Consider the following 24,912-nt stretch of genomic DNA (forward strand, 5'->3'; position numbering starts at 1 on the left):
TCATTGATGCATTCGATTGGATCAAATAATTACATGTTTAGAGGAGGAAAATGTACCATATTTCCCTCTGAAATGGAATGAAGCAGTAGCATAAAACAGCAGGAAGTGGAGACAGGAAGCGAAGGACTAGCCATTTACATTGCTCCACCTTAACAGACAGCCTGCATGATCGGAAAAGCAGAGACAGGCTGCTGTTTTTTTTCAACCCTCTGTCTCCACTGAAGAAGCTGCAGCGCCGCCTGGTGTCTGTAGAGAGAAGTCAAAAAGCTTACAGCACCTGGTATTCCCAGGCGGTCTCACATCCAAGTACTAACCAGGCCCGACCCTGCTTAGCTTCCGAGATCGGACGAGGTCGGGCGTGTTCAGAGTGGTATGGCCGTAAGCCACACGTGCACCCCGAAAAAGGCCTTTTGAAGATGCCCTCAGATGGCGTTTCATTGTTTTGCCTTGGAGTGCAGGTAGGGTACGTCCAGAAATAAAGCAAATCCTGTTACCAGGATGAAAAATGAGCCTTCATAGCAAGCTCTGCCGTCACCTGTTTTCACATTTCCCAGGCTTTGGCTGTATGGAAAACAGCTGTCAGTGGATTGGTAAGCACTGACACATCATTGTCTCAGCAGTGTTTTCATTGATGCATTCGATTGGATCAAATAATTACATGTTTAGAGGAGGAAAATGTACCATATTTCCCTCTGAAATGGAATGAAGCAGTAGCATAAAACAGCATGAAGTGGAGACAGGAAGCGAAGGACTAGCCATTTACATTGCTCCACCTTAACAGACAGCCTGCATGATCGGAAAAGCAGAGACAGGCTGCTGGTTTTTTTCAACCCTCTGTCTCCACTGAAGAAGCTGCAGCGCCGCCTGGTGTCTGTAGAGAGAAGTCAAAAAGCTTACAGCACCTGGTATTCCCAGGCGGTCTCCCATCCAAGTACTAACCAGGCCCGACCCTGCTTAGCTTCCGAGATCGGACGAGATCGGGCGTGATCGGGCGTGTTCAGAGTGGTATGGCCGTAAGCCACACGTGCACCCCGAAAAAGGCCTTTTAAAGATGCCCTCAGATGGCGTTTCATTGTTTTGCCTTGGAGTGCAGGTAGGGTACGTCCAGAAATAAAGCAAATCCTGTTACCAGGATGAAAAATGAGCCTTCATAGCAAGCTCTGCCGTCACCTGTTTTCACATTTCCCAGGCTTTGGCTGTATGGAAAACAGCTGTCAGTGGATTGGTAAGCACTGACACATCATTGTCTCAGCAGTGTTTTCATTGATGCATTCGATTGGATCAAATAATTACATGTTTAGAGGAGGAAAATGTACCATATTTCCCTCTGAAATGGAATGAAGCAGTAGCATAAAACAGCATGAAGTGGAGACAGGAAGCGAAGGACTAGCCATTTACATTGCTCCACCTTAACAGACAGCCTGCATGATCGGAAAAGCAGAGACAGGCTGCTGGTTTTTTTCAACCCTCTGTCTCCACTGAAGAAGCTGCAGCGCCGCCTGGTGTCTGTAGAGAGAAGTCAAAAAGCTTACAGCACCTGGTATTCCCAGGCGGTCTCCCATCCAAGTACTAACCAGGCCCGACCCTGCTTAGCTTCCGAGATCGGACGAGATCGGGCGTGTTCAGAGTGGTATGGCCGTAAGCCACACGTGCACCCCGAAAAAGGCCTTTTAAAGATGCCCTCAGATGGCGTTTCATTGTTTTGCCTTGGAGTGCAGGTAGGGTACGTCCAGAAATAAAGCAAATCCTGTTACCAGGATGAAAAATGAGCCTTCATAGCAAGCTCTGCCGTCACCTGTTTTCACATTTCCCAGGCTTTGGCTGTATGGAAAACAGCTGTCAGTGGATTGGTAAGCACTGACACATCATTGTCTCAGCAGTGTTTTCATTGATGCATTCGATTGGATCAAATAATTACATGTTTAGAGGAGGAAAATGTTCCATATTTCCCTCTGAAATGGAATGAAGCAGTAGCATAAAACAGCATGAAGTGGAGACAGGAAGCGAAGGACTAGCCATTTACATTGCTCCACCTTAACAGACAGCCTGCATGATCGGAAAAGCAGAGACAGGCTGCTGGTTTTTTTCAACCCTCTGTCTCCACTGAAGAAGCTGCAGCGCCGCCTGGTGTCTGTAGAGAGAAGTCAAAAAGCTTACAGCACCTGGTATTCCCAGGCGGTCTCCCATCCAAGTACTAACCAGGCCCGACCCTGCTTAGCTTCCGAGATCGGACGAGATCGGGCGTGTTCAGAGTGGTATGGCCGTAAGCCACACGTGCACCCCGAAAAAGGCCTTTTAAAGATGCCCTCAGATGGCGTTTCATTGTTTTGCCTTGGAGTGCAGGTAGGGTACGTCCAGAAATAAGGCAAATCCTGTTACCAGGATGAAAAATGAGCCTTCATAGCAAGCTCTGCCGTCACCTGTTTTCACATTTCCCAGGCTTTGGCTGTATGGAATACAGCTGTCAGTGGATTGGTAAGCACTGACACATCATTGTCTCAGCAGTGTTTTCATTGATGCATTCGATTGGATCAAATAATTACATGTTTAGAGGAGGAAAATGTACCATATTTCCCTCTGAAATGGAATGAAGCAGTAGCATAAAACAGCAGGAAGTGGAGACAGGAAGCGAAGGACTAGCCATTTACATTGCTCCACCTTAACAGACAGCCTGCATGATCGGAAAAGCAGAGACAGGCTGCTGTTTTTTTTCAACCCTCTGTCTCCACTGAAGAAGCTGCAGCGCCGCCTGGTGTCTGTAGAGAGAAGTCAAAAAGCTTACAGCACCTGGTATTCCCAGGCGGTCTCACATCCAAGTACTAACCAGGCCCGACCCTGCTTAGCTTCCGAGATCGGACGAGGTCGGGCGTGTTTAGAGTGGTATGGCCGTAAGCCACACGTGCACCCCGAAAAAGGCCTTTTGAAGATGCCCTCAGATGGCGTTTCATTGTTTTGCCTTGGAGTGCAGGTAGGGTACGTCCAGAAATAAAGCAAATCCTGTTACCAGGATGAAAAATGAGCCTTCATAGCAAGCTCTGCCGTCACCTGTTTTCACATTTCCCAGGCTTTGGCTGTATGGAAAACAGCTGTCAGTGGATTGGTAAGCACTGACACATCATTGTCTCAGCAGTGTTTTCATTGATGCATTCGATTGGATCAAATAATTACATGTTTAGAGGAGGAAAATGTACCATATTTCCCTCTGAAATGGAATGAAGCAGTAGCATAAAACAGCATGAAGTGGAGACAGGAAGCGAAGGACTAGCCATTTACATTGCTCCACCTTAACAGACAGCCTGCATGATCGGAAAAGCAGAGACAGGCTGCTGGTTTTTTTCAACCCTCTGTCTCCACTGAAGAAGCTGCAGCGCCGCCTGGTGTCTGTAGAGAGAAGTCAAAAAGCTTACAGCACCTGGTATTCCCAGGCGGTCTCCCATCCAAGTACTAACCAGGCCCGACCCTGCTTAGCTTCCGAGATCGGACGAGATCGGGCGTGATCGGGCGTGTTCAGAGTGGTATGGCCGTAAGCCACACGTGCACCCCGAAAAAGGCCTTTTAAAGATGCCCTCAGATGGCGTTTCATTGTTTTGCCTTGGAGTGCAGGTAGGGTACGTCCAGAAATAAAGCAAATCCTGTTACCAGGATGAAAAATGAGCCTTCATAGCAAGCTCTGCCGTCACCTGTTTTCACATTTCCCAGGCTTTGGCTGTATGGAAAACAGCTGTCAGTGGATTGGTAAGCACTGACACATCATTGTCTCAGCAGTGTTTTCATTGATGCATTCGATTGGATCAAATAATTACATGTTTAGAGGAGGAAAATGTACCATATTTCCCTCTGAAATGGAATGAAGCAGTAGCATAAAACAGCATGAAGTGGAGACAGGAAGCGAAGGACTAGCCATTTACATTGCTCCACCTTAACAGACAGCCTGCATGATCGGAAAAGCAGAGACAGGCTGCTGGTTTTTTTCAACCCTCTGTCTCCACTGAAGAAGCTGCAGCGCCGCCTGGTGTCTGTAGAGAGAAGTCAAAAAGCTTACAGCACCTGGTATTCCCAGGCGGTCTCCCATCCAAGTACTAACCAGGCCCGACCCTGCTTAGCTTCCGAGATCGGACGAGATCGGGCGTGTTCAGAGTGGTATGGCCGTAAGCCACACGTGCACCCCGAAAAAGGCCTTTTAAAGATGCCCTCAGATGGCGTTTCATTGTTTTGCCTTGGAGTGCAGGTAGGGTACGTCCAGAAATAAAGCAAATCCTGTTACCAGGATGAAAAATGAGCCTTCATAGCAAGCTCTGCCGTCACCTGTTTTCACATTTCCCAGGCTTTGGCTGTATGGAAAACAGCTGTCAGTGGATTGGTAAGCACTGACACATCATTGTCTCAGCAGTGTTTTCATTGATGCATTCGATTGGATCAAATAATTACATGTTTAGAGGAGGAAAATGTACCATATTTCCCTCTGAAATGGAATGAAGCAGTAGCATAAAACAGCATGAAGTGGAGACAGGAAGCGAAGGACTAGCCATTTACATTGCTCCACCTTAACAGACAGCCTGCATGATCGGAAAAGCAGAGACAGGCTGCTGGTTTTTTTCAACCCTCTGTCTCCACTGAAGAAGCTGCAGCGCCGCCTGGTGTCTGTAGAGAGAAGTCAAAAAGCTTACAGCACCTGGTATTCCCAGGCGGTCTCCCATCCAAGTACTAACCAGGCCCGACCCTGCTTAGCTTCCGAGATCGGACGAGATCGGGCGTGTTCAGAGTGGTATGGCCGTAAGCCACACGTGCACCCCGAAAAAGGCCTTTTGAAGATGCCCTCAGATGGCGTTTCATTGTTTTGCCTTGGAGTGCAGGTAGGGTACGTCCAGAAATAAAGCAAATCCTGTTACCAGGATGAAAAATGAGCCTTCATAGCAAGCTCTGCCGTCACCTGTTTTCACATTTCCCAGGCTTTGGCTGTATGGAAAACAGCTGTCAGTGGATTGGTAAGCACTGACACATCATTGTCTCAGCAGTGTTTTCATTGATGCATTCAATTGGATCAAATAATTACATGTTTAGAGGAGGAAAATGTACCATATTTCCCTCTGAAATGGAATGAAGCAGTAGCATAAAACAGCATGAAGTGGAGACAGGAAGCGAAGGACTAGCCATTTACATTGCTCCACCTTAACAGACAGCCTGCATGATCGGAAAAGCAGAGACAGGCTGCTGGTTTTTTTCAACCCTCTGTCTCCACTGAAGAAGCTGCAGCGCCGCCTGGTGTCTGTAGAGAGAAGTCAAAAAGCTTACAGCACCTGGTATTCCCAGGCGGTCTCCCATCCAAGTACTAACCAGGCCCGACCCTGCTTAGCTTCCGAGATCGGACGAGATCGGGCGTGTTCAGAGTGGTATGGCCGTAAGCCACACGTGCACCCCGAAAAAGGCCTTTTAAAGATGCCCTCAGATGGCGTTTCATTGTTTTGCCTTGGAGTGCAGGTAGGGTACGTCCAGAAATAAAGCAAATCCTGTTACCAGGATGAAAAATGAGCCTTCATAGCAAGCTCTGCCGTCACCTGTTTTCACATTTCCCAGGCTTTGGCTGTATGGAAAACAGCTGTCAGTGGATTGGTAAGCACTGACACATCATTGTCTCAGCAGTGTTTTCATTGATGCATTCGATTGGATCAAATAATTACATGTTTAGAGGAGGAAAATGTACCATATTTCCCTCTGAAATGGAATGAAGCAGTAGCATAAAACAGCATGAAGTGGAGACAGGAAGCGAAGGACTAGCCATTTACATTGCTCCACCTTAACAGACAGCCTGCATGATCGGAAAAGCAGAGACAGGCTGCTGGTTTTTTTCAACCCTCTGTCTCCACTGAAGAAGCTGCAGCGCCGCCTGGTGTCTGTAGAGAGAAGTCAAAAAGCTTACAGCACCTGGTATTCCCAGGCGGTCTCCCATCCAAGTACTAACCAGGCCCGACCCTGCTTAGCTTCCGAGATCGGACGAGATCGGGCGTGTTCAGAGTGGTATGGCCGTAAGCCACACGTGCACCCCGAAAAAGGCCTTTTGAAGATGCCCTCAGATGGCGTTTCATTGTTTTGCCTTGGAGTGCAGGTAGGGTACGTCCAGAAATAAAGCAAATCCTGTTACCAGGATGAAAAATGAGCCTTCATAGCAAGCTCTGCCGTCACCTGTTTTCACATTTCCCAGGCTTTGGCTGTATGGAAAACAGCTGTCAGTGGATTGGTAAGCACTGACACATCATTGTCTCAGCAGTGTTTTCATTGATGCATTCGATTGGATCAAATAATTACATGTTTAGAGGAGGAAAATGTACCATATTTCCCTCTGAAATGGAATGAAGCAGTAGCATAAAACAGCATGAAGTGGAGACAGGAAGCGAAGGACTAGCCATTTACATTGCTCCACCTTAACAGACAGCCTGCATGATCGGAAAAGCAGAGACAGGCTGCTGGTTTTTTTCAACCCTCTGTCTCCACTGAAGAAGCTGCAGCGCCGCCTGGTGTCTGTAGAGAGAAGTCAAAAAGCTTACAGCACCTGGTATTCCCAGGCGGTCTCCCATCCAAGTACTAACCAGGCCCGACCCTGCTTAGCTTCCGAGATCGGACGAGATCGGGCGTGTTCAGAGTGGTATGGCCGTAAGCCACACGTGCACCCCGAAAAAGGCCTTTTAAAGATGCCCTCAGATGGCGTTTCATTGTTTTGCCTTGGAGTGCAGGTAGGGTACGTCCAGAAATAAAGCAAATCCTGTTACCAGGATGAAAAATGAGCCTTCATAGCAAGCTCTGCCGTCACCTGTTTTCACATTTCCCAGGCTTTGGCTGTATGGAAAACAGCTGTCAGTGGATTGGTAAGCACTGACACATCATTGTCTCAGCAGTGTTTTCATTGATGCATTCGATTGGATCAAATAATTACATGTTTAGAGGAGGAAAATGTACCATATTTCCCTCTGAAATGGAATGAAGCAGTAGCATAAAACAGCATGAAGTGGAGACAGGAAGCGAAGGACTAGCCATTTACATTGCTCCACCTTAACAGACAGCCTGCATGATCGGAAAAGCAGAGACAGGCTGCTGTTTTTTTTCAACCCTCTGTCTCCACTGAAGAAGCTGCAGCGCCGCCTGGTGTCTGTAGAGAGAAGTCAAAAAGCTTACAGCACCTGGTATTCCCAGGCGGTCTCCCATCCAAGTACTAACCAGGCCCGACCCTGCTTAGCTTCCGAGATCGGACGAGATCGGGCGTGTTCAGAGTGGTATGGCCTTAAGCCACACGTGCACCCCGAAAAAGGCCTTTTGAAGATGCCCTCAGATGGCGTTTCATTGTTTTGCCTTGGAGTGCAGGTAGGGTACGTCCAGAAATAAAGCAAATCCTGTTACCAGGATGAAAAATGAGCCTTCATAGCAAGCTCTGCCGTCAGCTGTTTTCACATTTCCCAGGCTTTGGCTGTATGGAAAACAGCTGTCAGTGGATTGGTAAGCACTGACACATCATTGTCTCAGCAGTGTTTTCATTGATGCATTCAATTGGATCAAATAATTACATGTTTAGAGGAGGAAAATGTACCATATTTCCCTCTGAAATGGAATGAAGCAGTAGCATAAAACAGCATGAAGTGGAGACAGGAAGCGAAGGACTAGCCATTTACATTGCTCCACCTTAACAGACAGCCTGCATGATCGGAAAAGCAGAGACAGGCTGCTGGTTTTTTTCAACCCTCTGTCTCCACTGAAGAAGCTGCAGCGCCGCCTGGTGTCTGTAGAGAGAAGTCAAAAAGCTTACAGCACCTGGTATTCCCAGGCGGTCTCCAATCCAAGTACTAACCAGGCCCGACCCTGCTTAGCTTCCGAGATCGGACGAGATCGGGCGTGTTCAGAGTGGTATGGCCGTAAGCCACACGTGCACCCCGAAAAAGGCCTTTTAAAGATGCCCTCAGATGGCGTTTCATTGTTTTGCCTTGGAGTGCAGGTAGGGTACGTCCAGAAATAAAGCAAATCCTGTTACCAGGATGAAAAATGAGCCTTCATAGCAAGCTCTGCCGTCACCTGTTTTCACATTTCCCAGGCTTTGGCTGTATGGAAAACAGCTGTCAGTGGATTGATAAGCACTGACACATCATTGTCTCAGCAGTGTTTTCATTGATGCATTCGATTGGATCAAATAATTACATGTTTAGAGGAGGAAAATGTACCATATTTCCCTCTGAAATGGAATGAAGCAGTAGCATAAAACAGCATGAAGTGGAGACAGGAAGCGAAGGACTAGCCATTTACATTGCTCCACCTTAACAGACAGCCTGCATGATCGGAAAAGCAGAGACAGGCTGCTGTTTTTTTTCAACCCTCTGTCTCCACTGAAGAAGCTGCAGCGCCGCCTGGTGTCTGTAGAGAGAAGTCAAAAAGCTTACAGCACCTGGTATTCCCAGGCGGTCTCCCATCCAAGTACTAACCAGGCCCGACCCTGCTTAGCTTCCGAGATCGGACGAGATCGGGCGTGTTCAGAGTGGTATGGCCGTAAGCCACACGTGCACCCCGAAAAAGGCCTTTTGAAGATGCCCTCAGATGGCGTTTCATTGTTTTGCCTTGGAGTGCAGGTAGGGTACGTCCAGAAATAAAGCAAATCCTGTTACCAGGATGAAAAATGAGCCTTCATAGCAAGCTCTGCCGTCACCTGTTTTCACATTTCCCAGGCTTTGGCTGTATGGAAAACAGCTGTCAGTGGATTGGTAAGCACTGACACATCATTGTCTCAGCAGTGTTTTCATTGATGCATTCAATTGGATCAAATAATTACATGTTTAGAGGAGGAAAATGTACCATATTTCCCTCTGAAATGGAATGAAGCAGTAGCATAAAACAGCATGAAGTGGAGACAGGAAGCGAAGGACTAGCCATTTACATTGCTCCACCTTAACAGACAGCCTGCATGATCGGAAAAGCAGAGACAGGCTGCTGGTTTTTTTCAACCCTCTGTCTCCACTGAAGAAGCTGCAGCGCCGCCTGGTGTCTGTAGAGAGAAGTCAAAAAGCTTACAGCACCTGGTATTCCCAGGCGGTCTCCCATCCAAGTACTAACCAGGCCCGACCCTGCTTAGCTTCCGAGATCGGACGAGATCGGGCGTGTTCAGAGTGGTATGGCCGTAAGCCACACGTGCACCCCGAAAAAGGCCTTTTAAAGATGCCCTCAGATGGCGTTTCATTGTTTTGCCTTGGAGTGCAGGTAGGGTACGTCCAGAAATAAAGCAAATCCTGTTACCAGGATGAAAAATGAGCCTTCATAGCAAGCTCTGCCGTCACCTGTTTTCACATTTCCCAGGCTTTGGCTGTATGGAAAACAGCTGTCAGTGGATTGGTAAGCACTGACACATCATTGTCTCAGCAGTGTTTTCATTGATGCATTCAATTGGATCAAATAATTACATGTTTAGAGGAGGAAAATGTACCATATTTCCCTCTGAAATGGAATGAAGCAGTAGCATAAAACAGCATGAAGTGGAGACAGGAAGCGAAGGACTAGCCATTTACATTGCTCCACCTTAACAGACAGCCTGCATGATCGGAAAAGCAGAGACAGGCTGCTGGTTTTTTTCAACCCTCTGTCTCCACTGAAGAAGCTGCAGCGCCGCCTGGTGTCTGTAGAGAGAAGTCAAAAAGCTTACAGCACCTGGTATTCCCAGGCGGTCTCCCATCCAAGTACTAACCAGGCCCGACCCTGCTTAGCTTCCGAGATCGGACGAGATCGGGCGTGTTCAGAGTGGTATGGCCGTAAGCCACACGTGCACCCCGAAAAAGGCCTTTTAAAGATGCCCTCAGATGGCGTTTCATTGTTTTGCCTTGGAGTGCAGGTAGGGTACGTCCAGAAATAAAGCAAATCCTGTTACCAGGATGAAAAATGAGCCTTCATAGCAAGCTCTGCCGTCACCTGTTTTCACATTTCCCAGGCTTTGGCTGTATGGAAAACAGCTGTCAGTGGATTGGTAAGCACTGACACATCATTGTCTCAGCAGTGTTTTCATTGATGCATTCGATTGGATCAAATAATTACATGTTTAGAGGAGGAAAATGTACCATATTTCCCTCTGAAATGGAATGAAGCAGTAGCATAAAACAGCATGAAGTGGAGACAGGAAGCGAAGGACTAGCCATTTACATTGCTCCACCTTAACAGACAGCCTGCATGATCGGAAAAGCAGAGACAGGCTGCTGTTTTTTTTCAACCCTCTGTCTCCACTGAAGAAGCTGCAGCGCCGCCTGGTGTCTGTAGAGAGAAGTCAAAAAGCTTACAGCACCTGGTATTCCCAGGCGGTCTCCCATCCAAGTACTAACCAGGCCCGACCCTGCTTAGCTTCCGAGATCGGACGAGATCGGGCGTGTTCAGAGTGGTATGGCCGTAAGCCACACGTGCACCCCGAAAAAGGCCTTTTGAAGATGCCCTCAGATGGCGTTTCATTGTTTTGCCTTGGAGTGCAGGTAGGGTACGTCCAGAAATAAAGCAAATCCTGTTACCAGGATGAAAAATGAGCCTTCATAGCAAGCTCTGCCGTCAGCTGTTTTCACATTTCCCAGGCTTTGGCTGTATGGAAAACAGCTGTCAGTGGATTGGTAAGCACTGACACATCATTGTCTCAGCAGTGTTTTCATTGATGCATTCAATTGGATCAAATAATTACATGTTTAGAGGAGGAAAATGTACCATATTTCCCTCTGAAATGGAATGAAGCAGTAGCATAAAACAGCATGAAGTGGAGACAGGAAGCGAAGGACTAGCCATTTACATTGCTCCACCTTAACAGACAGCCTGCATGATCGGAAAAGCAGAGACAGGCTGCTGGTTTTTTTCAACCCTCTGTCTCCACTGAAGAAGCTGCAGCGCCGCCTGGTGTCTGTAGAGAGAAGTCAAAAAGCTTACAGCACCTGGTATTCCCAGGCGGTCTCCCATCCAAGTACTAACCAGGCCCGACCCTGCTTAGCTTCCGAGATCGGACGAGATCGGGCGTGTTCAGAGTGGTATGGCCGTAAGCCACACGTGCACCCCGAAAAAGGCCTTTTAAAGATGCCCTCAGATGGCGTTTCATTGTTTTGCCTTGGAGTGCAGGTAGGGTACGTCCAGAAATAAAGCAAATCCTGTTACCAGGATGAAAAATGAGCCTTCATAGCAAGCTCTGCCGTCACCTGTTTTCACATTTCCCAGGCTTTGGCTGTATGGAAAACAGCTGTCAGTGGATTGGTAAGCACTGACACATCATTGTCTCAGCAGTGTTTTCATTGATGCATTCGATTGGATCAAATAATTACATGTTTAGAGGAGGAAAATGTACCATATTTCCCTCTGAAATGGAATGAAGCAGTAGCATAAAACAGCATGAAGTGGAGACAGGAAGCGAAGGACTAGCCATTTACATTGCTCCACCTTAACAGACAGCCTGCATGATCGGAAAAGCAGAGACAGGCTGCTGTTTTTTTTCAACCCTCTGTCTCCACTGAAGAAGCTGCAGCGTCGCCTGGTGTCTGTAGAGAGAAGTCAAAAAGCTTACAGCACCTGGTATTCCCAGGCGGTCTCCCATCCAAGTACTAACCAGGCCCGACCCTGCTTAGCTTCCGAGATCGGACGAGATCGGGCGTGTTCAGAGTGGTATGGCCGTAAGCCACACGTGCACCCCGAAAAAGGCCTTTTGAAGATGCCCTCAGATGGCGTTTCATTGTTTTGCCTTGGAGTGCAGGTAGGGTACGTCCAGAAATAAAGCAAATCCTGTTACCAGGATGAAAAATGAGCCTTCATAGCAAGCTCTGCCGTCACCTGTTTTCACATTTCCCAGGCTTTGGCTGTATGGAAAACAGCTGTCAGTGGATTGGTAAGCACTGACACATCATTGTCTCAGCAGTGTTTTCATTGATGCATTCAATTGGATCAAATAATTACATGTTTAGAGGAGGAAAATGTACCATATTTCCCTCTGAAATGGAATGAAGCAGTAGCATAAAACAGCATGAAGTGGAGACAGGAAGCGAAGGACTAGCCATTTACATTGCTCCACCTTAACAGACAGCCTGCATGATCGGAAAAGCAGAGACAGGCTGCTGGTTTTTTTCAACCCTCTGTCTCCACTGAAGAAGCTGCAGCGCCGCCTGGTGTCTGTAGAGAGAAGTCAAAAAGCTTACAGCACCTGGTATTCCCAGGCGGTCTCCCATCCAAGTACTAACCAGGCCCGACCCTGCTTAGCTTCCGAGATCGGACGAGATCGGGCGTGTTCAGAGTGGTATGGCCGTAAGCCACACGTGCACCCCGAAAAAGGCCTTTTAAAGATGCCCTCAGATGGCGTTTCATTGTTTTGCCTTGGAGTGCAGGTAGGGTACGTCCAGAAATAAAGCAAATCCTGTTACCAGGATGAAAAATGAGCCTTCATAGCAAGCTCTGCCGTCACCTGTTTTCACATTTCCCAGGCTTTGGCTGTATGGAAAACAGCTGTCAGTGGATTGGTAAGCACTGACACATCATTGTCTCAGCAGTGTTTTCATTGATGCATTCGATTGGATCAAATAATTACATGTTTAGAGGAGGAAAATGTACCATATTTCCCTCTGAAATGGAATGAAGCAGTAGCATAAAACAGCATGAAGTGGAGACAGGAAGCGAAGGACTAGCCATTTACATTGCTCCACCTTAACAGACAGCCTGCATGATCGGAAAAGCAGAGACAGGCTGCTGGTTTTTTTCAACCCTCTGTCTCCACTGAAGAAGCTGCAGCGCCGCCTGGTGTCTGTAGAGAGAAGTCAAAAAGCTTACAGCACCTGGTATTCCCAGGCGGTCTCCCATCCAAGTACTAACCAGGCCCGACCCTGCTTAGCTTCCGAGATCGGACGAGATCGGGCGTGTTCAGAGTGGTATGGCCGTAAGCCACACGTGCACCCCGAAAAAGGCCTTTTAAAGATGCCCTCAGATGGCGTTTCATTGTTTTGCCTTGGAGTGCAGGTAGGGTACGTCCAGAAATAAAGCAAATCCTGTTACCAGGATGAAAAATGAGCCTTCATAGCAAGCTCTGCCGTCACCTGTTTTCACATTTCCCAGGCTTTGGCTGTATGGAAAACAGCTGTCAGTGGATTGGTAAGCACTGACACATCATTGTCTCAGCAGTGTTTTCATTGATGCATTCGATTGGATCAAATAATTACATGTTTAGAGGAGGAAAATGTACCATATTTCCCTCTGAAATGGAATGAAGCAGTAGCATAAAACAGCATGAAGTGGAGACAGGAAGCGAAGGACTAGCCATTTACATTGCTCCACCTTAACAGACAGCCTGCATGATCGGAAAAGCAGAGACAGGCTGCTGTTTTTTTTCAACCCTCTGTCTCCACTGAAGAAGCTGCAGCGCCGCCTGGTGTCTGTAGAGAGAAGTCAAAAAGCTTACAGCACCTGGTATTCCCAGGCGGTCTCCCATCCAAGTACTAACCAGGCCCGACCCTGCTTAGCTTCCGAGATCGGACGAGATCGGGCGTGTTCAGAGTGGTATGGCCTTAAGCCACACGTGCACCCCGAAAAAGGCCTTTTGAAGATGCCCTCAGATGGCGTTTCATTGTTTTGCCTTGGAGTGCAGGTAGGGTACGTCCAGAAATAAAGCAAATCCTGTTACCAGGATGAAAAATGAGCCTTCATAGCAAGCTCTGCCGTCAGCTGTTTTCACATTTCCCAGGCTTTGGCTGTATGGAAAACAGCTGTCAGTGGATTGGTAAGCACTGACACATCATTGTCTCAGCAGTGTTTTCATTGATGCATTCAATTGGATCAAATAATTACATGTTTAGAGGAGGAAAATGTACCATATTTCCCTCTGAAATGGAATGAAGCAGTAGCATAAAACAGCATGAAGTGGAGACAGGAAGCGAAGGACTAGCCATTTACATTGCTCCACCTTAACAGACAGCCTGCATGATCGGAAAAGCAGAGACAGGCTGCTGGTTTTTTTCAACCCTCTGTCTCCACTGAAGAAGCTGCAGCGCCGCCTGGTGTCTGTAGAGAGAAGTCAAAAAGCTTACAGCACCTGGTATTCCCAGGCGGTCTCCCATCCAAGTACTAACCAGGCCCGACCCTGCTTAGCTTCCGAGATCGGACGAGATCGGGCGTGTTCAGAGTGGTATGGCCGTAAGCCACACGTGCACCCCGAAAAAGGCCTTTTAAAGATGCCCTCAGATGGCGTTTCATTGTTTTGCCTTGGAGTGCAGGTAGGGTACGTCCAGAAATAAAGCAAATCCTGTTACCAGGATGAAAAATGAGCCTTCATAGCAAGCTCTGCCGTCACCTGTTTTCACATTTCCCAGGCTTTGGCTGTATGGAAAACAGCTGTCAGTGGATTGGTAAGCACTGACACATCATTGTCTCAGCAGTGTTTTCATTGATGCATTCGATTGGATCAAATAATTACATGTTTAGAGGAGGAAAATGTACCATATTTCCCTCTGAAATGGAATGAAGCAGTAGCATAAAACAGCATGAAGTGGAGACAGGAAGCGAAGGACTAGCCATTTACATTGCTCCACCTTAACAGACAGCCTGCATGATCGGAAAAGCAGAGACAGGCTGCTGTTTTTTTTCAACCCTCTGTCTCCACTGAAGAAGCTGCAGCGCCGCCTGGTGTCTGTAGAGAGAAGTCAAAAAGCTTACAGCACCTGGTATTCCCAGGCGGTCTCCCATCCAAGTACTAACCAGGCCCGACCCTGCTTAGCTTCCGAGATCGGACGAGATCGGGCGTGTTCAGAGTGGTATGGCCGTAAGCCACACGTGCACCCCGAAAAAGGCCTTTTGAAGATGCCCTCAGATGGCGTTTCATTGTTTTGCCTTGGAGTGCAGGTAGGGTACGTCCAGAAATAAAGCAAATCCTGTTACCAGGATGAAAAATGAGCCTTCATAGCAAGCTCTGCCGTCAGCTGTTTTCACATTTCCCAGGCTTTGGCTGTATGGAAAACAGCTGTCAGTGGATTGGTAAGCACTGACACATCATTGTCTCAGCAGTGTTTTCATTGATGCATTCAATTGGATCAAATAATTACATGTTTAGAGGAGGAAAATGTACCATATTTCCCTCTGAAATGGAATGAAGCAGTAGCATAAAACAGCATGAAGTGGAGACAGGAAGCGAAGGACTAGCCATTTACATTGCTCCACCTTAACAGACAGCCTGCATGATCGGAAAAGCAGAGACAGGCTGCTGGTTTTTTTCAACCCTCTGTCTCCACTGAAGAAGCTGCAGCGCCGCCTGGTGTCTGTAGAGAGAAGTCAAAAAGCTTACAGCACCTGGTATTCCCAGGCGGTCTCCCATCCAAGTACTAACCAGGCCCGACCCTGCTTAGCTTCCGAGATCGGACGAGATCGGGCGTGTTCAGAGTGGTATGGCCGTAAGCCACACGTGCACCCCGAAAAAGGCCTTTTAAAGATGCCCTCAGATGGCGTTTCATTGTTTTGCCTTGGAGTGCAGGTAGGGTACGTCCAGAAATAAAGCAAATCCTGTTACCAGGATGAAAAATGAGCCTTCATAGCAAGCTCTGCCGTCACCTGTTTTCACATTTCCCAGGCTTTGGCTGTATGGAAAACAGCTGTCAGTGGATTGGTAAGCACTGACACATCATTGTCTCAGCAGTGTTTTCATTGATGCATTCGATTGGATCAAATAATTACATGTTTAGAGGAGGAAAATGTACCATATTTCCCTCTGAAATGGAATGAAGCAGTAGCATAAAACAGCATGAAGTGGAGACAGGAAGCGAAGGACTAGCCATTTACATTGCTCCACCTTAACAGACAGCCTGCATGATCGGAAAAGCAGAGACAGGCTGCTGTTTTTTTTCAACCCTCTGTCTCCACTGAAGAAGCTGCAGCGTCGCCTGGTGTCTGTAGAGAGAAGTCAAAAAGCTTACAGCACCTGGTATTCCCAGGCGGTCTCCCATCCAAGTACTAACCAGGCCCGACCCTGCTTAGCTTCCGAGATCGGACGAGATCGGGCGTGTTCAGAGTGGTATGGCCGTAAGCCACACGTGCACCCCGAAAAAGGCCTTTTGAAGATGCCCTCAGATGGCGTTTCATTGTTTTGCCTTGGAGTGCAGGTAGGGTACGTCCAGAAATAAAGCAAATCCTGTTACCAGGATGAAAAATGAGCCTTCATAGCAAGCTCTGCCGTCACCTGTTTTCACATTTCCCAGGCTTTGGCTGTATGGAAAACAGCTGTCAGTGGATTGGTAAGCACTGACACATCATTGTCTCAGCAGTGTTTTCATTGATGCATTCAATTGGATCAAATAATTACATGTTTAGAGGAGGAAAATGTACCATATTTCCCTCTGAAATGGAATGAAGCAGTAGCATAAAACAGCATGAAGTGGAGACAGGAAGCGAAGGACTAGCCATTTACATTGCTCCACCTTAACAGACAGCCTGCATGATCGGAAAAGCAGAGACAGGCTGCTGGTTTTTTTCAACCCTCTGTCTCCACTGAAGAAGCTGCAGCGCCGCCTGGTGTCTGTAGAGAGAAGTCAAAAAGCTTACAGCACCTGGTATTCCCAGGCGGTCTCCCATCCAAGTACTAACCAGGCCCGACCCTGCTTAGCTTCCGAGATCGGACGAGATCGGGCGTGTTCAGAGTGGTATGGCCGTAAGCCACACGTGCACCCCGAAAAAGGCCTTTTAAAGATGCCCTCAGATGGCGTTTCATTGTTTTGCCTTGGAGTGCAGGTAGGGTACGTCCAGAAATAAAGCAAATCCTGTTACCAGGATGAAAAATGAGCCTTCATAGCAAGCTCTGCCGTCACCTGTTTTCACATTTCCCAGGCTTTGGCTGTATGGAAAACAGCTGTCAGTGGATTGGTAAGCACTGACACATCATTGTCTCAGCAGTGTTTTCATTGATGCATTCGATTGGATCAAATAATTACATGTTTAGAGGAGGAAAATGTACCATATTTCCCTCTGAAATGGAATGAAGCAGTAGCATAAAACAGCATGAAGTGGAGACAGGAAGCGAAGGACTAGCCATTTACATTGCTCCACCTTAACAGACAGCCTGCATGATCGGAAAAGCAGAGACAGGCTGCTGGTTTTTTTCAACCCTCTGTCTCCACTGAAGAAGCTGCAGCGCCGCCTGGTGTCTGTAGAGAGAAGTCAAAAAGCTTACAGCACCTGGTATTCCCAGGCGGTCTCCCATCCAAGTACTAACCAGGCCCGACCCTGCTTAGCTTCCGAGATCGGACGAGATCGGGCGTGTTCAGAGTGGTATGGCCGTAAGCCACACGTGCACCCCGAAAAAGGCCTTTTAAAGATGCCCTCAGAAGGCGTTTCATTGTTTTGCCTTGGAGTGCAGGTAGGGTACGTCCAGAAATAAAGCAAATCCTGTTACCAGGATGAAAAATGAGCCTTCATAGCAAGCTCTGCCGTCACCTGTTTTCACATTTCCCAGGCTTTGGCTGTATGGAAAACAGCTGTCAGTGGATTGGTAAGCACTGACACATCATTGTCTCAGCAGTGTTTTCATTGATGCATTCGATTGGATCAAATAATTACATGTTTAGAGGAGGAAAATGTACCATATTTCCCTCTGAAATGGAATGAAGCAGTAGCATAAAACAGCATGAAGTGGAGACAGGAAGCGAAGGACTAGCCATTTACATTGCTCCACCTTAACAGACAGCCTGCATGATCGGAAAAGCAGAGACAGGCTGCTGTTTTTTTTCAACCCTCTGTCTCCACTGAAGAAGCTGCAGCGCCGCCTGGTGTCTGTAGAGAGAAGTCAAAAAGCTTACAGCACCTGGTATTCCCAGGCGGTCTCCCATCCAAGTACTAACCAGGCCCGACCCTGCTTAGCTTCCGAGATCGGACGAGATCGGGCGTGTTCAGAGTGGTATGGCCTTAAGCCACACGTGCACCCCGAAAAAGGCCTTTTGAAGATGCCCTCAGATGGCGTTTCATTGTTTTGCCTTGGAGTGCAGGTAGGGTACGTCCAGAAATAAAGCAAATCCTGTTACCAGGATGAAAAATGAGCCTTCATAGCAAACTCTGCCGTCAGCTGTTTTCACATTTCCCAGGCTTTGGCTGTATGGAAAACAGCTGTCAGTGGATTGGTAAGCACTGACACATCATTGTCTCAGCAGTGTTTTCATTGATGCATTCAATTGGATCAAATAATTACATGTTTAGAGGAGGAAAATGTACCATATTTCCCTCTGAAATGGAATGAAGCAGTAGCATAAAACAGCATGAAGTGGAGACAGGAAGCGAAGGACTAGCCATTTACATTGCTCCACCTTAACAGACAGCCTGCATGATCGGAAAAGCAGAGACAGGCTGCTGTTTTTTTTCAACCCTCTGTCTCCACTGAAGAAGCTGCAGCGCCGCCTGGTGTCTGTAGAGAGAAGTCAAAAAGCTTACAGCACCTGGTATTCCCAGGCGGTCTCCCATCCAAGTACTAACCAGGCCCGACCCTGCTTAGCTTCCGAGATCGGACGAGATCGGGCGTGTTCAGAGTGGTATGGCCGTAAGCCACACGTGCACCCCGAAAAAGGCCTTTTGAAGATGCCCTCAGATGGCGTTTCATTGTTTTGCCTTGGAGTGCAGGTAGGGTACGTCCAGAAATAAAGCAAATCCTGTTACCAGGATGAAAAATGAGCCTTCATAGCAAGCTCTGCCGTCAGCTGTTTTCACATTTCCCAGGCTTTGGCTGTATGGAAAACAGCTGTCAGTGGATTGGTAAGCACTGACACATCATTGTCTCAGCAGTGTTTTCATTGATGCATTCAATTGGATCAAATAATTACATGTTTAGAGGAGGAAAATGTACCATATTTCCCTCTGAAATGGAATGAAGCAGTAGCATAAAACAGCATGAAGTGGAGACAGGAAGCGAAGGACTAGCCATTTACATTGCTCCACCTTAACAGACAGCCTGCATGATCGGAAAAGCAGAGACAGGCTGCTGGTTTTTTTCAACCCTCTGTCTCCACTGAAGAAGCTGCAGCGCCGCCTGGTGTCTGTAGAGAGAAGTCAAAAAGCTTACAGCACCTGGTATTCCCAGGCGGTCTCCCATCCAAGTACTAACCAGGCCCGACCCTGCTTAGCTTCCGAGATCGGACGAGATCGGGCGTGTTCAGAGTGGTATGGCCGTAAGCCACACGTGCACCCCGAAAAAGGCCTTTTAAAGATGCCCTCAGATGGCGTTTCATTGTTTTGCCTTGGAGTGCAGGTAGGGTACGTCCAGAAATAAAGCAAATCCTGTTACCAGGATGAAAAATGAGCCTTCATAGCAAGCTCTGCCGTCACCTGTTTTCACATTTCCCAGGCTTTGGCTGTATGGAAAACAGCTGTCAGTGGATTGGTAAGCACTGACACATCATTGTCTCAGCAGTGTTTTCATTGATGCATTCGATTGGATCAAATAATTACATGTTTAGAGGAGGAAAATGTACCATATTTCCCTCTGAAATGGAATGAAGCAGTAGCATAAAACAGCATGAAGTGGAGACAGGAAGCGAAGGACTAGCCATTTACATTGCTCCACCTTAACAGACAGCCTGCATGATCGGAAAAGCAGAGACAGGCTGCTGGTTTTTTTCAACCCTCTGTCTCCACTGAAGAAGCTGCAGCGCCGCCTGGTGTCTGTAGAGAGAAGTCAAAAAGCTTACAGCACCTGGTATTCCCAGGCGGTCTCCCATCCAAGTACTAACCAGGCCCGACCCTGCTTAGCTTCCGAGATCGGACGAGATCGGGCGTGTTCAGAGTGGTATGGCCGTAAGCCACACGTGCACCCCGAAAAAGGCCTTTTAAAGATGCCCTCAGATGGCGTTTCATTGTTTTGCCTTGGAGTGCAGGTAGGGTACGTCCAGAAATAAAGCAAATCCTGTTACCAGGATGAAAAATGAGCCTTCATAGCAAGCTCTGCCGTCACCTGTTTTCACATTTCCCAGGCTTTGGCTGTATGGAAAACAGCTGTCAGTGGATTGGTAAGCACTGACACATCATTGTCTCAGCAGTGTTTTCATTGATGCATTCGATTGGATCAAATAATTACATGTTTAGAGGAGGAAAATGTACCATATTTCCCTCTGAAATGGAATGAAGCAGTAGCATAAAACAGCATGAAGTGGAGACAGGAAGCGAAGGACTAGCCATTTACATTGCTCCACCTTAACAGACAGCCTGCATGATCGGAAAAGCAGAGACAGGCTGCTGTTTTTTTTCAACCCTCTGTCTCCACTGAAGAAGCTGCAGCGCCGCCTGGTGTCTGTAGAGAGAAGTCAAAAAGCTTACAGCACCTGGTATTCCCAGGCGGTCTCCCATCCAAGTACTAACCAGGCCCGACCCTGCTTAGCTTCCGAGATCGGACGAGATCGGGCGTGTTCAGAGTGGTATGGCCGTAAGCCACACGTGCACCCCGAAAAAGGCCTTTTAAAGATGCCCTCAGATGGCGTTTCATTGTTTTGCCTTGGAGTGCAGGTAGGGTACGTCCAGAAATAAAGCAAATCCTGTTACCAGGATGAAAAATGAGCCTTCATAGCAAGCTCTGCCGTCACCTGTTTTCACATTTCCCAGGCTTTGGCTGTATGGAAAACAGCTGTCAGTGGATTGGTAAGCACTGACACATCATTGTCTCAGCAGTGTTTTCATTGATGCATTCGATTGGATCAAATAATTACATGTTTAGAGGAGGAAAATGTACCATATTTCCCTCTGAAATGGAATGAAGCAGTAGCATAAAACAGCATGAAGTGGAGACAGGAAGCGAAGGACTAGCCATTTACATTGCTCCACCTTAACAGACAGCCTGCATGATCGGAAAAGCAGAGACAGGCTGCTGTTTTTTTTCAACCCTCTGTCTCCACTGAAGAAGCTGCAGCGCCGCCTGGTGTCTGTAGAGAGAAGTCAAAAAGCTTACAGCACCTGGTATTCCCAGGCGGTCTCCCATCCAAGTACTAACCAGGCCCGACCCTGCTTAGCTTCCGAGATCGGACGAGATCGGGCGTGTTCAGAGTGGTATGGCCGTAAGCCACACGTGCACCCCGAAAAAGGCCTTTTGAAGATGCCCTCAGATGGCGTTTCATTGTTTTGCCTTGGAGTGCAGGTAGGGTACGTCCAGAAATAAAGCAAATCCTGTTACCAGGATGAAAAATGAGCCTTCATAGCAAGCTCTGCCGTCACCTGTTTTCACATTTCCCAGGCTTTGGCTGTATGGAAAACAGCTGTCAGTGGATTGGTAAGCACTGACACATCATTGTCTCAGCAGTGTTTTCATTGATGCATTCAATTGGATCAAATAATTACATGTTTAGAGGAGGAAAATGTACCATATTTCCCTCTGAAATGGAATGAAGCAGTAGCATAAAACAGCATGAAGTGGAGACAGGAAGCGAAGGACTAGCCATTTACATTGCTCCACCTTAACAGACAGCCTGCATGATCGGAAAAGCAGAGACAGGCTGCTGGTTTTTTTCAACCCTCTGTCTCCACTGAAGAAGCTGCAGCGCCGCCTGGTGTCTGTAGAGAGAAGTCAAAAAGCTTACAGCACCTGGTATTCCCAGGCGGTCTCCCATCCAAGTACTAACCAGGCCCGACCCTGCTTAGCTTCCGAGATCGGACGAGATCGGGCGTGTTCAGAGTGGTATGGCCGTAAGCCACACGTGCACCCCGAAAAAGGCCTTTTAAAGATGCCCTCAGATGGCGTTTCATTGTTTTGCCTTGGAGTGCAGGTAGGGTACGTCCAGAAATAAAGCAAATCCTGTTACCAGGATGAAAAATGAGCCTTCATAGCAAGCTCTGCCGTCACCTGTTTTCACATTTCCCAGGCTTTGGCTGTATGGAAAACAGCTGTCAGTGGATTGGTAAGCACTGACACATCATTGTCTCAGCAGTGTTTTCATTGATGCATTCGATTGGATCAAATAATTACATGTTTAGAGGAGGAAAATGTACCATATTTCCCTCTGAAATGGAATGAAGCAGTAGCATAAAACAGCATGAAGTGGAGACAGGAAGCGAAGGACTAGCCATTTACATTGCTCCACCTTAACAGACAGCCTGCATGATCGGAAAAGCAGAGACAGGCTGCTGGTTTTTTTCAACCCTCTGTCTCCACTGAAGAAGCTGCAGCGCCGCCTGGTGTCTGTAGAGAGAAGTCAAAAAGCTTACAGCACCTGGTATTCCCAGGCGGTCTCCCATCCAAGTACTAACCAGGCCCGACCCTGCTTAGCTTCCGAGATCGGACGAGATCGGGCGTGTTCAGAGTGGTATGGCCGTAAGCCACACGTGCACCCCGAAAAAGGCCTTTTAAAGATGCCCTCAGATGGCGTTTCATTGTTTTGCCTTGGAGTGCAGGTAGGGTACGTCCAGAAATAAAGCAAATCCTGTTACCAGGATGAAAAATGAGCCTTCATAGCAAGCTCTGCCGTCACCTGTTTTCACATTTCCCAGGCTTTGGCTGTATGGAAAACAGCTGTCAGTGGATTGGTAAGCACTGACACATCATTGTCTCAGCAGTGTTTTCATTGATGCATTCGATTGGATCAAATAATTACATGTTTAGAGGAGGAAAATGTACCATATTTCCCTCTGAAATGGAATGAAGCAGTAGCATAAAACAGCATGAAGTGGAGACAGGAAGCGAAGGACTAGCCATTTACATTGCTCCACCTTAACAGACAGCCTGCATGATCGGAAAAGCAGAGACAGGCTGCTGGTTTTTTTCAACCCTCTGTCTCCACTGAAGAAGCTGCAGCGCCGCCTGGTGTCTGTAGAGAGAAGTCAAAAAGCTTACAGCACCTGGTATTCCCAGGCGGTCTCCCATCCAAGTACTAACCAGGCCCGACCCTGCTTAGCTTCCGAGATCGGACGAGATCGGGCGTGTTCAGAGTGGTATGGCCGTAAGCCACACGTGCACCCCGAAAAAGGCCTTTTGAAGATGCCCTCAGATGGCGTTTCATTGTTTTGCCTTGGAGTGCAGGTAGGGTACGTCCAGAAATAAAGCAAATCCTGTTACCAGGATGAAAAATGAGCCTTCATAGCAAGCTCTGCCGTCACCTGTTTTCACATTTCCCAGGCTTTGGCTGTATGGAAAACAGCTGTCAGTGGATTGGTAAGCACTGACACATCATTGTCTCAGCAGTGTTTTCATTGATGCATTCAATTGGATCAAATAATTACATGTTTAGAGGAGGAAAATGTACCATATTTCCCTCTGAAATGGAATGAAGCAGTAGCATAAAACAGCATGAAGTGGAGACAGGAAGCGAAGGACTAGCCATTTACATTGCTCCACCTTAACAGACAGCCTGCATGATCGGAAAAGCAGAGACAGGCTGCTGGTTTTTTTCAACCCTCTGTCTCCACTGAAGAAGCTGCAGCGCCGCCTGGTGTCTGTAGAGAGAAGTCAAAAAGCTTACAGCACCTGGTATTCCCAGGCGGTCTCCCATCCAAGTACTAACCAGGCCCGACCCTGCTTAGCTTCCGAGATCGGACGAGATCGGGCGTGTTCAGAGTGGTATGGCCGTAAGCCACACGTGCACCCCGAAAAAGGCCTTTTAAAGATGCCCTCAGATGGCGTTTCATTGTTTTGCCTTGGAGTGCAGGTAGGGTACGTCCAGAAATAAAGCAAATCCTGTTACCAGGATGAAAAATGAGCCTTCATAGCAAGCTCTGCCGTCACCTGTTTTCACATTTCCCAGGCTTTGGCTGTATGGAAAACAGCTGTCAGTGGATTGGTAAGCACTGACACATCATTGTCTCAGCAGTGTTTTCATTGATGCATTCGATTGGATCAAATAATTACATGTTTAGAGGAGGAAAATGTACCATATTTCCCTCTGAAATGGAATGAAGCAGTAGCATAAAACAGCATGAAGTGGAGACAGGAAGCGAAGGACTAGCCATTTACATTGCTCCACCTTAACAGACAGCCTGCATGATCGGAAAAGCAGAGACAGGCTGCTGGTTTTTTTCAACCCTCTGTCTCCACTGAAGAAGCTGCAGCGCCGCCTGGTGTCTGTAGAGAGAAGTCAAAAAGCTTACAGCACCTGGTATTCCCAGGCGGTCTCCCATCCAAGTACTAACCAGGCCCGACCCTGCTTAGCTTCCGAGATCGGACGAGATCGGGCGTGTTCAGAGTGGTATGGCCGTAAGCCACACGTGCACCCCGAAAAAGGCCTTTTAAAGATGCCCTCAGATGGCGTTTCATTGTTTTGCCTTGGAGTGCAGGTAGGGTACGTCCAGAAATAAAGCAAATCCTGTTACCAGGATGAAAAATGAGCCTTCATAGCAAGCTCTGCCGTCACCTGTTTTCACATTTCCCAGGCTTTGGCTGTATGGAAAACAGCTGTCAGTGGATTGGTAAGCACTGACACATCATTGTCTCAGCAGTGTTTTCATTGATGCATTCGATTGGATCAAATAATTACATGTTTAGAGGAGGAAAATGTACCATATTTCCCTCTGAAATGGAATGAAGCAGTAGCATAAAACAGCATGAAGTGGAGACAGGAAGCGAAGGACTAGCCATTTACATTGCTCCACCTTAACAGACAGCCTGCATGATCGGAAAAGCAGAGACAGGCTGCTGTTTTTTTTCAACCCTCTGTCTCCACTGAAGAAGCTGCAGCGCCGCCTGGTGTCTGTAGAGAGAAGTCAAAAAGCTTACAGCACCTGGTATTCCCATGCGGTCTCCCATCCAAGTACTAACCAGGCCCGACCCTGCTTAGCTTCCGAGATCGGACGAGATCGGGCGTGTTCAGAGTGGTATGGCCTTAAGCCACACGTGCACCCCGAAAAAGGCCTTTTGAAGATGCCCTCAGATGGCGTTTCATTGTTTTGCCTTGGAGTGCAGGTAGGGTACGTCCAGAAATAAAGCAAATCCTGTTACCAGGATGAAAAATGAGCCTTCAT

At 47.6% G+C, this 24,912-nt stretch overlaps 38 non-coding genes and 2 pseudogenes across 38 annotated transcripts; all 40 read right to left on the reverse strand.

The window, feature by feature from the left end:
* Nucleotides 1–265: 265 nt before the first annotated feature.
* LOC140996861 (5S ribosomal RNA) lies at nucleotides 266–384 on the reverse strand. Its single transcript, XR_012178858.1, has one exon. It is a non-coding gene; the product is annotated as a 5S ribosomal RNA (ribosomal RNA).
* Nucleotides 385–890: 506 nt separating this feature from the next.
* On the reverse strand, nucleotides 891–1,019 carry LOC140996857 (5S ribosomal RNA; annotated as a pseudogene).
* Nucleotides 1,020–1,525: 506 nt separating this feature from the next.
* Nucleotides 1,526–1,644, reverse strand: LOC140997106 (5S ribosomal RNA). Its single transcript, XR_012179068.1, has one exon. It is a non-coding gene; the product is annotated as a 5S ribosomal RNA (ribosomal RNA).
* Nucleotides 1,645–2,150: 506 nt separating this feature from the next.
* On the reverse strand, nucleotides 2,151–2,269 carry LOC140997107 (5S ribosomal RNA). Its single transcript, XR_012179069.1, has one exon. It is a non-coding gene; the product is annotated as a 5S ribosomal RNA (ribosomal RNA).
* Nucleotides 2,270–2,775: 506 nt separating this feature from the next.
* LOC140996871 (5S ribosomal RNA) lies at nucleotides 2,776–2,894 on the reverse strand. Its single transcript, XR_012178867.1, has one exon. It is a non-coding gene; the product is annotated as a 5S ribosomal RNA (ribosomal RNA).
* Nucleotides 2,895–3,400: 506 nt separating this feature from the next.
* Nucleotides 3,401–3,529, reverse strand: LOC140996858 (5S ribosomal RNA; annotated as a pseudogene).
* Nucleotides 3,530–4,035: 506 nt separating this feature from the next.
* Nucleotides 4,036–4,154, reverse strand: LOC140997108 (5S ribosomal RNA). Its single transcript, XR_012179070.1, has one exon. It is a non-coding gene; the product is annotated as a 5S ribosomal RNA (ribosomal RNA).
* Nucleotides 4,155–4,660: 506 nt separating this feature from the next.
* On the reverse strand, nucleotides 4,661–4,779 carry LOC140997109 (5S ribosomal RNA). The gene has a single exon (XR_012179071.1). It is a non-coding gene; the product is annotated as a 5S ribosomal RNA (ribosomal RNA).
* Nucleotides 4,780–5,285: 506 nt separating this feature from the next.
* LOC140997111 (5S ribosomal RNA) lies at nucleotides 5,286–5,404 on the reverse strand. Its single transcript, XR_012179073.1, has one exon. It is a non-coding gene; the product is annotated as a 5S ribosomal RNA (ribosomal RNA).
* Nucleotides 5,405–5,910: 506 nt separating this feature from the next.
* On the reverse strand, nucleotides 5,911–6,029 carry LOC140997112 (5S ribosomal RNA). Its single transcript, XR_012179074.1, has one exon. It is a non-coding gene; the product is annotated as a 5S ribosomal RNA (ribosomal RNA).
* Nucleotides 6,030–6,535: 506 nt separating this feature from the next.
* On the reverse strand, nucleotides 6,536–6,654 carry LOC140997113 (5S ribosomal RNA). Its single transcript, XR_012179075.1, has one exon. It is a non-coding gene; the product is annotated as a 5S ribosomal RNA (ribosomal RNA).
* Nucleotides 6,655–7,160: 506 nt separating this feature from the next.
* On the reverse strand, nucleotides 7,161–7,279 carry LOC140996830 (5S ribosomal RNA). The gene has a single exon (XR_012178833.1). It is a non-coding gene; the product is annotated as a 5S ribosomal RNA (ribosomal RNA).
* A 506-nt stretch (nucleotides 7,280–7,785) lies between these two features.
* LOC140996840 (5S ribosomal RNA) lies at nucleotides 7,786–7,904 on the reverse strand. The gene has a single exon (XR_012178842.1). It is a non-coding gene; the product is annotated as a 5S ribosomal RNA (ribosomal RNA).
* Nucleotides 7,905–8,410: 506 nt separating this feature from the next.
* On the reverse strand, nucleotides 8,411–8,529 carry LOC140997114 (5S ribosomal RNA). Its single transcript, XR_012179076.1, has one exon. It is a non-coding gene; the product is annotated as a 5S ribosomal RNA (ribosomal RNA).
* Nucleotides 8,530–9,035: 506 nt separating this feature from the next.
* On the reverse strand, nucleotides 9,036–9,154 carry LOC140997115 (5S ribosomal RNA). Its single transcript, XR_012179077.1, has one exon. It is a non-coding gene; the product is annotated as a 5S ribosomal RNA (ribosomal RNA).
* Nucleotides 9,155–9,660: 506 nt separating this feature from the next.
* On the reverse strand, nucleotides 9,661–9,779 carry LOC140997116 (5S ribosomal RNA). The gene has a single exon (XR_012179078.1). It is a non-coding gene; the product is annotated as a 5S ribosomal RNA (ribosomal RNA).
* A 506-nt stretch (nucleotides 9,780–10,285) lies between these two features.
* On the reverse strand, nucleotides 10,286–10,404 carry LOC140997118 (5S ribosomal RNA). Its single transcript, XR_012179079.1, has one exon. It is a non-coding gene; the product is annotated as a 5S ribosomal RNA (ribosomal RNA).
* A 506-nt stretch (nucleotides 10,405–10,910) lies between these two features.
* On the reverse strand, nucleotides 10,911–11,029 carry LOC140997119 (5S ribosomal RNA). The gene has a single exon (XR_012179080.1). It is a non-coding gene; the product is annotated as a 5S ribosomal RNA (ribosomal RNA).
* Nucleotides 11,030–11,535: 506 nt separating this feature from the next.
* Nucleotides 11,536–11,654, reverse strand: LOC140997120 (5S ribosomal RNA). The gene has a single exon (XR_012179081.1). It is a non-coding gene; the product is annotated as a 5S ribosomal RNA (ribosomal RNA).
* Nucleotides 11,655–12,160: 506 nt separating this feature from the next.
* LOC140997121 (5S ribosomal RNA) lies at nucleotides 12,161–12,279 on the reverse strand. The gene has a single exon (XR_012179082.1). It is a non-coding gene; the product is annotated as a 5S ribosomal RNA (ribosomal RNA).
* A 506-nt stretch (nucleotides 12,280–12,785) lies between these two features.
* Nucleotides 12,786–12,904, reverse strand: LOC140997123 (5S ribosomal RNA). Its single transcript, XR_012179084.1, has one exon. It is a non-coding gene; the product is annotated as a 5S ribosomal RNA (ribosomal RNA).
* A 506-nt stretch (nucleotides 12,905–13,410) lies between these two features.
* Nucleotides 13,411–13,529, reverse strand: LOC140996832 (5S ribosomal RNA). The gene has a single exon (XR_012178835.1). It is a non-coding gene; the product is annotated as a 5S ribosomal RNA (ribosomal RNA).
* A 506-nt stretch (nucleotides 13,530–14,035) lies between these two features.
* Nucleotides 14,036–14,154, reverse strand: LOC140997124 (5S ribosomal RNA). Its single transcript, XR_012179085.1, has one exon. It is a non-coding gene; the product is annotated as a 5S ribosomal RNA (ribosomal RNA).
* A 506-nt stretch (nucleotides 14,155–14,660) lies between these two features.
* Nucleotides 14,661–14,779, reverse strand: LOC140997125 (5S ribosomal RNA). Its single transcript, XR_012179086.1, has one exon. It is a non-coding gene; the product is annotated as a 5S ribosomal RNA (ribosomal RNA).
* A 506-nt stretch (nucleotides 14,780–15,285) lies between these two features.
* On the reverse strand, nucleotides 15,286–15,404 carry LOC140997126 (5S ribosomal RNA). The gene has a single exon (XR_012179087.1). It is a non-coding gene; the product is annotated as a 5S ribosomal RNA (ribosomal RNA).
* Nucleotides 15,405–15,910: 506 nt separating this feature from the next.
* Nucleotides 15,911–16,029, reverse strand: LOC140997127 (5S ribosomal RNA). The gene has a single exon (XR_012179088.1). It is a non-coding gene; the product is annotated as a 5S ribosomal RNA (ribosomal RNA).
* A 506-nt stretch (nucleotides 16,030–16,535) lies between these two features.
* On the reverse strand, nucleotides 16,536–16,654 carry LOC140997129 (5S ribosomal RNA). Its single transcript, XR_012179090.1, has one exon. It is a non-coding gene; the product is annotated as a 5S ribosomal RNA (ribosomal RNA).
* A 506-nt stretch (nucleotides 16,655–17,160) lies between these two features.
* On the reverse strand, nucleotides 17,161–17,279 carry LOC140997130 (5S ribosomal RNA). The gene has a single exon (XR_012179091.1). It is a non-coding gene; the product is annotated as a 5S ribosomal RNA (ribosomal RNA).
* Nucleotides 17,280–17,785: 506 nt separating this feature from the next.
* On the reverse strand, nucleotides 17,786–17,904 carry LOC140996834 (5S ribosomal RNA). Its single transcript, XR_012178836.1, has one exon. It is a non-coding gene; the product is annotated as a 5S ribosomal RNA (ribosomal RNA).
* A 506-nt stretch (nucleotides 17,905–18,410) lies between these two features.
* On the reverse strand, nucleotides 18,411–18,529 carry LOC140997131 (5S ribosomal RNA). The gene has a single exon (XR_012179092.1). It is a non-coding gene; the product is annotated as a 5S ribosomal RNA (ribosomal RNA).
* Nucleotides 18,530–19,035: 506 nt separating this feature from the next.
* Nucleotides 19,036–19,154, reverse strand: LOC140997132 (5S ribosomal RNA). The gene has a single exon (XR_012179093.1). It is a non-coding gene; the product is annotated as a 5S ribosomal RNA (ribosomal RNA).
* Nucleotides 19,155–19,660: 506 nt separating this feature from the next.
* On the reverse strand, nucleotides 19,661–19,779 carry LOC140997134 (5S ribosomal RNA). The gene has a single exon (XR_012179094.1). It is a non-coding gene; the product is annotated as a 5S ribosomal RNA (ribosomal RNA).
* Nucleotides 19,780–20,285: 506 nt separating this feature from the next.
* LOC140997136 (5S ribosomal RNA) lies at nucleotides 20,286–20,404 on the reverse strand. The gene has a single exon (XR_012179096.1). It is a non-coding gene; the product is annotated as a 5S ribosomal RNA (ribosomal RNA).
* A 506-nt stretch (nucleotides 20,405–20,910) lies between these two features.
* LOC140997137 (5S ribosomal RNA) lies at nucleotides 20,911–21,029 on the reverse strand. The gene has a single exon (XR_012179097.1). It is a non-coding gene; the product is annotated as a 5S ribosomal RNA (ribosomal RNA).
* Nucleotides 21,030–21,535: 506 nt separating this feature from the next.
* LOC140997138 (5S ribosomal RNA) lies at nucleotides 21,536–21,654 on the reverse strand. The gene has a single exon (XR_012179098.1). It is a non-coding gene; the product is annotated as a 5S ribosomal RNA (ribosomal RNA).
* A 506-nt stretch (nucleotides 21,655–22,160) lies between these two features.
* Nucleotides 22,161–22,279, reverse strand: LOC140997139 (5S ribosomal RNA). Its single transcript, XR_012179099.1, has one exon. It is a non-coding gene; the product is annotated as a 5S ribosomal RNA (ribosomal RNA).
* Nucleotides 22,280–22,785: 506 nt separating this feature from the next.
* Nucleotides 22,786–22,904, reverse strand: LOC140997140 (5S ribosomal RNA). The gene has a single exon (XR_012179100.1). It is a non-coding gene; the product is annotated as a 5S ribosomal RNA (ribosomal RNA).
* A 506-nt stretch (nucleotides 22,905–23,410) lies between these two features.
* Nucleotides 23,411–23,529, reverse strand: LOC140997141 (5S ribosomal RNA). The gene has a single exon (XR_012179101.1). It is a non-coding gene; the product is annotated as a 5S ribosomal RNA (ribosomal RNA).
* Nucleotides 23,530–24,035: 506 nt separating this feature from the next.
* On the reverse strand, nucleotides 24,036–24,154 carry LOC140997142 (5S ribosomal RNA). The gene has a single exon (XR_012179102.1). It is a non-coding gene; the product is annotated as a 5S ribosomal RNA (ribosomal RNA).
* Nucleotides 24,155–24,660: 506 nt separating this feature from the next.
* LOC140996844 (5S ribosomal RNA) lies at nucleotides 24,661–24,779 on the reverse strand. The gene has a single exon (XR_012178846.1). It is a non-coding gene; the product is annotated as a 5S ribosomal RNA (ribosomal RNA).
* Nucleotides 24,780–24,912: the final 133 nt, after the last annotated feature.

This window comes from Pagrus major, chromosome 5, assembly GCF_040436345.1.
Source record: "Pagrus major chromosome 5, Pma_NU_1.0".
NCBI classification, from domain to species: Eukaryota; Metazoa; Chordata; class Actinopteri; order Spariformes; family Sparidae; genus Pagrus; species Pagrus major.